Source organism: Camponotus floridanus, unplaced genomic scaffold (genome assembly GCF_003227725.1).
Source record: "Camponotus floridanus strain SB8 unplaced genomic scaffold, Cflo_v7.5 scaffold71, whole genome shotgun sequence".
NCBI lineage: Eukaryota > Metazoa > Arthropoda > Insecta > Hymenoptera > Formicidae > Camponotus > Camponotus floridanus.
The window spans coordinates 599,082-606,329 of NW_020229840.1; positions in this window are offsets into that span (position 1 = coordinate 599,082).

Here is a 7,248-nt window from a genome sequence, read left to right on the forward strand (position 1 = left end):
ACGCAATAAAGGCAGGCGTCGACGTAGCCCCTCATTAATGCAGCTACGGTTACCTTTAATCTTGCCACTGTATTTTATAATGCAACGCACATCTCTTTATTCTTGACTTTTAGTCTGCAAAGAAAATTTACTTCAAAATTCTTATATATGGTATATATCGCACGCAAGATATTTCTGAAGATAAATTTAAGAAACCTTAAGTAATTTTTAAGCGTTCTCTATTTTTTTTATCAAAATACACTTTATTTTTTACGTTTGTCATCGTAAATTCCTTCTGAGGAGCTATTTTTCAAGATTAATTCCAAGGAATATTTTTCGATTATTTTATTATTAATTTAAATAATTTTTTTACAATATAAAAAGGACATGAATTTAGCTGAAATTAACTCCCGTAAGCAACAAATAAAATTTACTTCAAAATTCTTATATATAATTATTATAAATATCTTAATGTCGCTAGTCAAATAATCAAAGGATCATTGTAAAAAGTCGACCAAATTAGCCAAAAAATTTGTTTATTAATACGATGTTTCGATCATATGATTGTGGTCCTTATCAAGTATATACGATGTAATAAAAATCAGGAGACAAGCATAGACGATAATCTTGTAAATTATATATATATCGCACGCAAAATATTTCTGAAGATAAATTTAAGAAAGTTAAGTAATTTTTAAGCTTTCTCTATTTTTTTATCAAAACATACTTTAATTTTTATGTTTGTCGTCGTAAATTTCTTCTTAGGAGCTATTTTTCAAGATTAATTCCAAGGAATATTTTTCAATTATTTTATCATTAATTTAAATAATTTTTTGCAATATAAAAATAACATGAATTTAGATGAAATTAATTCCCGCAAACAGCACACATCGAATTTTTTATTCTACGTAAAAGATGTGATAACTTAATAGAGTACTATACAAGAGACTATAATCGCCAAGCCGCGAGATTACAGCGGATAATAGCGCGTGATATTCAGCGGTTCGATGCAAGTTTAAAACTCGCCACAAAAGGCCAGGTTAATCGAGAGCCGGGGCTTTGTTCCGCGGCATACGGAATAATGGGAGGAGGGGGCAATATTCAAGCGAAATCGCGGGTAATAACATCAAGGATTTCGTAGCCGGCACCGCCGGTTTGACGCACGTGAAACTATGAATTCTCGCGATTTGCGCGGAAACTACCCGGCGTACTTTTCGCGTGCACTTTGAAAAAACAAGCTCGAAAAAAAAAATGGTCAAAAATCGAGCAATACATAAGCTCGGCCGGGGAAACGCGATGGAGGCCGCAATGCGCGGGGCTCATATCGTATTAATAGGCAATCCGGACAGCCGAGGGGTGTCATAAACTCAACCCCCTAATACTCGCCTAAACTACCTCGGTTAAATAATGGAATCCCTATTCCCACCTCCTGCCACCACCGCCGTTGCCTCCTCGCTACATTTCTCTCCGCGCTGGCTCCTTGTTTGCCGGCTCTCAACCACGAGCACGAATCGTCTCGTCGTGTTTCTCCGCGGGATTTCGACGCCAAAGACGCCGACGTGCTTGTCCGCCTCTCTGTATCCTAAACTAGAAGGCGGTAATCCGCGTGAATTAGCCATCGCTCGCTCCTACTAATTTATATCGAGGACGTGTGCGACCATCTACCCATCTACCGCGTTCAGTTAATTATAAGCGTGCGCGTCATTTAAATTGCAATCGAGTATTTTGCGATAGTTTGACCGGATGACGGGGAGAAATAGCTCGTCCGTATTGTCAACGGATCAAATTACAGACAACACGTAGCACCTGGATACACCGCGCCGCGCTCCAAAAAGTGGCAATTGCGTAAATTGGCTCCGCCATGAATCGTGTCGCGCTTAATTAATCAGCTGCGAGTAGGGCGAGAGGTTATCCACTTCGAGCCGTGAAGCTTAATTTGCGAAAATTTTGTAATCGTAAATTGTTTACGCGCTTTCGTCTAAAAATCACTGATATTTTTATAATTTATATTATTATTATTTTTTAGTATTTATTTTAATAGTATTTTATTTATCAATAGTATTTATAGTATTTTATTTATTAATGATATTTTGGTATTTCTATTTATTAATAGTATTCATTAACAGGTATAAGATTAGATTTCTGCGATATTTTATAATACTCATTGATTGCATTGCATCGAAAATTTCGTAGAAATATTGATTTTCTCTTTCATTTTTCCTGTTCAATTTGATTCAGTTGATTATTAACGTTGCACGCTATGATCTTCCTTTTCCAGCACAGTGTCTGCTTGTCGTTAATATTGTTCGAGAAGTAGTTATTTTGAGATTGCGCTTCCAAACAGAAGCAAGAGAGGGGAAGAGAGAAACGAGAGATAAAGAGGAGCACAGAGTCTCTTCTTCGCTCACGATGCTCTCATTGAGATGCGGCCAGGATTCAAAGTTTGCGTAAACGTTTAAAATAGCGTAGCGAGAAGTTTGCACTTGGGCTTATACTCAAGCACGAATTACCTTTCGCTTAAGAGCTAATTAAGAGATGGTTCCATTCGGTGACTCTCGTCGGGGAGCAACTCTAGCGGAAACAAAATTCTACCGATCTAGTAACGGTGTCCTGACCCGAGGACTCGAGGATGGTGAACCCTCCATATATATATATATATATATATATATATATATATGTGTGTGTGTGTGTGTGTATAGATCAGGACCAATCTCGAGTAATCGTTACGACATACCATAGAAAGATAAGAGTATCCGACTGCTTTCGTCTCGATTTTCTCTTCCTTCTCTTCACCATCGTGTCTCTTCGTTCCCTTATCCGCGACTCCAAAAAGCGTACAGTCCTCCCAGATTCCCTGGAGTCGACTTAGATATCCAGAGTAGATTTCTAAAGTGGCGGACGATCCTCGATGAACCGTTCAGGATTCAACGGATCTCGTATTGGATAGCGAAACGGTGAACTCGATTCGTCTGATGTGTACGTGGCGTTTATCTGACTTTAATCACCTACATAAATACATTGTGAAAATTAATAAATATTAGACGTTACTATGTTTTTTTTCCCCCCTAAAAACTTTCTAGTTTATTGGGATAGCTTTCTACAACGCTCGCAAATTTACAAGATGTTCTAGATACCTTTACAAAAAATAAAATCTAGAACCTTTATATGCTTAGTTATTAAAATATTTAAACGTTACGTATTATTATTACCAAAAAAATGAAAGAAATAATTTTATTTAAAAAAATTTTTTCCATTTCAATATTTATTAAGAATTATCTTTGGCGGATGATGTAGCTCAAGAAGTTTGCTATTGTAAAATTATAATTAGAAAACGTTTTGTATAATAATAGATACGTATATAAGATTTGATATTTATATAAGGCGTCATCAATGGAACCATTAGGCAACTGGTCGTTTGTTTTGCTTTTCGCGCGAATGGAAGAGCAAGATGTATCCCGCTTCGCGGTGCGCGAAAGAAACGAAACGGCACGGAAAAGTAGTCGGAAATCGTAAAGTGCTCGACACCTCGGTCCTCCTGGACAAATAAGACAGCGCGCAAGAGGATGAGGCGACGACGGCGAGAACGACGCGCGACATATCGGAGTCGACGAGCGCTCCGAGATTCAGTCGTCTTCCATTCAACCCGGGAGAACAAGAGAGATGTGTATAAGCGAATCAGAACCTATAAGAGAGAAGGAGAGAGAGAGAAAGAGAGAGATAGAGAAATTGAGACGGTGACACGACGATGTCGGCTGGGGACGTCGGGGGTCGAGGGTGGCAGCTAAATAATAATTCTCACTTAACTAACTCGGTTAACTAGCTTCGCCGCGGCTAATAATAAAGGAGTCGTCGTACGTTGAGCATCGCCTGACGGTGGATCGTGTCTCTGGTAGAGAGAGAATGAGATGGAGAGAGAGAGAGAGAGAGAATGGGGGAGAGAGGAGAAGAGAGGATCGTTTTCACAGAGGGAGAAGGTAGGAGAAGAGATGATGGGTACACGACGCGGAGCGCGTCGAGGTCTGAAGTCAATTTGTCGGGGAATGCGTTGGCAACACGTGTGGCACTCGCAAGACCCCGTCCCTCTCTTCCTTCTCGTATGTCTTATGGCGAGTATGTCGAAAAACCCCACGAAATCTAGCGACGAGGAGGACCATCGAGGAGCACACCATGAAAAAGGCAGGCAATTAAGCGTCCGGCGACACAAGAAGAACGATCGGACCAGACTCGCAGTCTCCTCCGGAGAAAAGAGGACTCCTTCGATCGCAGGGTGAAGTGACCCGTAGACATTTCTCGTTTCGACGTTTTGACCCTCGTCAAGATATATATGTATATACGTAAGTGAGTCTAAACGATATAAGTTTTTTTGCTTTTAGTGAAGAGAAAACAGTTTGTATAGAGGATTTCATTCATTTATCTGATTGTATAATGTATAATAAGGTAGAAGAAAAATATCTTTAAAATATTTCTCTGACTTTCTCTTATGATTTATCGATGAAAAATTGTGACAACACATACGTATAAAAGGATTTTATTCATTTATGTTATTTCATAGTAAATAAAAAGAAAAATATCTTCAAAATTTCTCTAATTTTCTTTTATATGAATTTTATCGAAGAAAAATTGGGACAATACATATGTATAAAGGGATTTTATTTATTTATCTTATTTTATAGTGAATAAAAAGAAAAATATCTTTAAAATTTCCCTAACTTTTATATGAATTTTATCGAAGAAAAATTAGGACAATACATACATATTATATTTTACATATTGCAATCAAAATTAGAAATGAATTTATTAAATTCTCTCAAATTAGAAGATTATGCTATTGTTCATAAATTTTTATTTAGCATAAATTCTACTATTATATATCAAGAAATAAAAAAGACCTTATTCTAGAAATATTATTTCGAGGAATAAAAGAAAAATAATTAGCAGGGTAGTCGAGAATCTCGTCGAAGAAATAGATTAGCCTTGCAGTCTACTTTGGGATATGAGTGAGAAAGACAAGTATTCTCCAATTCGTAGAAGCTTTCCATCTTAACTACGATCTGCTTCTATATTCTTCTTTTTTACGAGAGACGACACTTGCATGCATTATAGTAGTAAATTAGGCAATCCCTATTTGTAAGCGTAAATAAAAATGAAATATTTAGTAACAAACAAGAATCCACATAAATATTTTTGAATCATTATCTCATAATGTATTATTTTTTTATGTTTCAAACTCTAACTATATCATATGAATATCTTTTTATCATGTGCTCGCTCCATAAATTATGATATATTGTAGAGACATATATTTCATTTTATATATTCTTTAAAATTTTAAGATACATTAATAGAAAATTGCAAATTTTTTCTGCTTCGATATATTTGAAACCTACGATACTAGGTACCACAGGAAACATGGATAAAAATTCTTTACGAATCAGTGAGCTGTGTTCGTTTCGCTATACATTTCTCATACGAAGAAATCCGGATTCACATGAATTTTTGCAGAATCTATTGATCCGAAAACTATAGATGTTGGAATCACACATCATTAAACTAATATATATATTATTTTAACATTTTATAATAATATATTATTTTAGTTTGACAGATATTATTAATATAACATTATTGTAACAAAAAAGAGGTGGATAAGATTAAGAGATTCATAAAGATTTCAAAAATATTTTTGTCCTACAAAAATTATATTTTTTATTATAAATTATATTATTTTATGTTACATTATAAGTTTTTTTTATTAAAACAATATTATATAATAGTAGTAATATACTGTAAATACAATTTATAGTATATTTAATAACATATTGCATAGTTATTTTTGCTCAAGATCCACATACTTTAAAAGTTCGTACATCTTGAACTTACTGCTAGCTTTTTGCAAAGTGCCATGACAGATAAGAAGATAATTAGATGACAATACACCCTGACTGGTCTGAAGTTGTATATTCGCCTTCCTCCTTTTTTTTCGGCGGTCCAGATTCGAGGATCCGATCAACCTTCCGGTCGTCGGGGTCGCGTCCGCAGCCAGCCACTACGTAGGTATCCACTTATAAACACGACCCTACTTACTCTTTCCGTAGTCCTGGCCTCGTAGGACTCGCGTCAGAGCGGTAAAAGGGTAGATAGATACACGGCACGGTATTAGTAGGTATTAGGTGTTGGCCTGGGAACGACTGCACGTGCTGGCGAGGAATCCCATCCCTCCTGCGAGTTCGGATAATTCTTTAAGTGCTTCCTTTCCACCCCGCTCGCGCCGCTGCCACCCACGACTCCGTCGCTCTTACCCGGGGGCCGATCCTCGGTCCCGACCTACCCCCGGCGACCCATCAGACCGACGTGCTCGCGGTGCCACTTCAGGATCTATATACGGCCCGCTCTCTTTTCCTCTCTTCTTTGTCATCCTCAGCGCTGGGATACTGCCGGGTAGCTTTTAGCAATTTTCCGTATGCACCTACTAATCTCCAGTTCTACGAGGGAAAAGCAGAGCGACTGAAAGAGAGGAGGAGAGAGAGAAAGAGAGAGACGCCTTAACGTAATGCCGTTAATCTCCTTAGCGATGCGAAAGTTAAGTGGCTTCAGATTGAATGCACTGTAATGAGTACGCGAGAGCATTGTTTCGATATCAAGAGGGAATTATGCAATACATTGAACTCGAGATGTTATCTTGAAGAAAAAATACAAAGGCCAATTATAATAATTTAAAATGTAATTTTAAAAATAATATATTAAATAATAAATAAAAATAACTAAAAATAATATATGTCAAAAATAATATACTAATTAATAACTAAAAATAACTAAAAATAATATATGTCATAAATATAATTTTCAGTACGACAAATTTTTGTTAAATTATTGCAATTAGTTTTCGTACTTTTTAAAGTTTTATATACATGTAAAATGTATAGAATCATTTGCATTAGTTCTGTATAGTTAAGTTTGTTTTGTTGAGTTTTCTCATAAACGTATTTACTAATTTTTATGTTTTTCTTCTTGGCATGCAGATCTTCTTTCGATTCGACGAATTCAACGATTAATAACACGTTTACAGCATTTTTCATATTTAATTATTAATTTTATGATTAATACATTTCTCTTCGCAATTAAAGAAACGCACACGTTCAATCAATATAAATACATGTATAAAGTAAGTACATACGTCAGTTTTATAATTCAATAATGTATAAAAATCTAAGCGCTATAAACGGCACTTGATGCAACTCGATTTCCGCTTGAATTTTCCTGGTATTCGAG